The sequence below is a fragment of the Zingiber officinale genome, chromosome 1A (genome assembly GCF_018446385.1).
Source record: "Zingiber officinale cultivar Zhangliang chromosome 1A, Zo_v1.1, whole genome shotgun sequence".
In the NCBI taxonomy this organism is placed as follows: Eukaryota; Viridiplantae; Streptophyta; class Magnoliopsida; order Zingiberales; family Zingiberaceae; genus Zingiber; species Zingiber officinale.
Window position 1 is genome coordinate 114,948,873 of NC_055987.1, and position 2,171 is coordinate 114,951,043.

Here is a 2,171-nt window from a genome sequence, read left to right on the forward strand (position 1 = left end):
CACAAACAAAAATACAAGAAGAGAGTACAAGATACAAATGAAAACACTACTTCTTCTTACTTACTTGTTGCTTGTTGTTGCCTCTTGAACCTTGAGAAAATACTCCCAAGAGCCTTCAAGAACTGGCAGTGAAGATCGGAGAAGCTCGCTGTGAATCGCAGAGAAATCGCAAGAAGAAGAAAGCAAAGTTCTGAGGAGAAAATGCTCCGCAACGGCTATATCCTGTGTTCCCAATCGATTAAGATCAACCCTAATCGATTGCCATGTCAGCTCCACACAATCCCAGCCATCCATCACCTACATCCTGCGCAACGGTCACTTCCCAATCGATCGACCGATCGATTGGGACTTCCTGAATCGATCGCTCGATCGATTTATCGCCTTTCTATGCTCTCGCATCCGCGTGAGAGCTGCTGCTGCCCAATCGATCGACCGATCAATTGGCAGCTCCCAATCGATTGCCCGATCGATTGGGAAAGCCTCTGCTTGTGATTTCACATCCCAATCGATTGACCGATCGATTGGGACTTCCCACAATCACAGCACACTCCAATCGATCAACTGATCGATTGGACCCTAGTTTAACCGATCGCTCGATCGATTGACCAGCCTGGACTTGACTCAAACTCAAGTCCAAAGTCCCAAACCTAACTTCCGGTCAACCGTGACCTGTTGGGTCTCCATGCCTAGCATTTGGCCACACCCGACTAACCTCGAACTAGCCTTCTAGCCTCCTCCATCAGCCTTGCGTCCCTCGGATATCTCCCATCCTTCACGTCTTGCCTTCAGGAGCTTCCTTCGGCCTCATCCTAGTTGTCGGATTATACCACCACACTCGACCAACCTTGAACTAGCCTTCTAGCCTCTCCATCAGCCTTGTGTCCCTCGGATATCTCCCATCTTTCATGCCTTGCCTTCAAGAGCTTCCTTCGGCCTCATCCTAGTTATCGAGTTCTCCTTGCCAAGTCACACTATAACTTATCTTGCCAAGACCACATGCTTGGACTTATAACCTTTGCAAAGCTCCTCACTTTCCAAATGTCTGGCTCCTCACCAGGACATTCTCCTGCCTAGCTCCTCACTAGGACTTTCCTGTTGCCTGACTCCTCACCAGGACTTTCCAAATGCCTAACCTCCAGTTAGGATTTTCCCAGTCAAGTCTCCTGTCAACCTTGACGTACTTGACTTGTATTCTCATCAACCTGGTCAAGCCTTTGACCATTTCCATAATCGGATGATTGCTCCAGCAATCTCCTTATATTGTTAAACATCAAAACTCAAATCCCGACTCAAGCTTGACTCAACTCAAGCTTAGTCAAACTGGTCAAACTTGACCTAGGGAAATTACCCCAACATCTCTAACACAGTACCTTAACAGACCAAGCATATCTCTGACGTGACAGTGGAAGCTTTCGTTGTACGATCTTTTGGTTATACATGCCAGAGTCAGTGGCACTAACTCCCAAAAGGATGTCGAGGGATAACGCAACGAGGTAATTACTAGGCCGAGCGGGATAGCCGCTCGGCCAGGACTTCGCTGTTCCTGCATACCGCCCGCTCTATCGAGATTTTGTTGCATGTGTCGCATCTGCTCGGCCAAGGCTTCGTTACATGTGTCGTGCCCGCTCGGTTGGAACTCCATTGTGCCTGTGTCACACCCACTCGGATGGAGCTCCACTGTGCTAATGTCAAGTCCTGTTGCCTGGCCAAACAAGATACCTGCTCTGCCCGGCTTTTGCTCACCGTCTCCTCCTCTGTCCGGCGTCCAATACTCCATTGTGCATAGGTCATTTAACCTCCCCGTGTCGAAGGCAGGATCGATCGGAACCTTCTCATCCCGGTCGGGACATGATCGCCCGACAGACCGATAATATCCGAGCGATGACATGATCGCCCAATCGACCGATGATATCTGAGTGTTGTTTGTCTTGACTTTGACCTCTACCATGACAGCTATGCTCCGTAGGGTGGGTCCCCTCCTTATCACTGCATCACATGCCCCCCTCAAATCTAGTCGAAGGAAGCTGTAAGTCCGACTGACTAGACAATTATTTGTGAAGCTCTTCACCCGCTCAGTTTATGATGTTCCTTATCTTCTGATCGGGCTGACACAATTCACCGGTCGGCTATGGGACTGTTATTCTGTAACTGAGCGAATGTTAATAACTTTT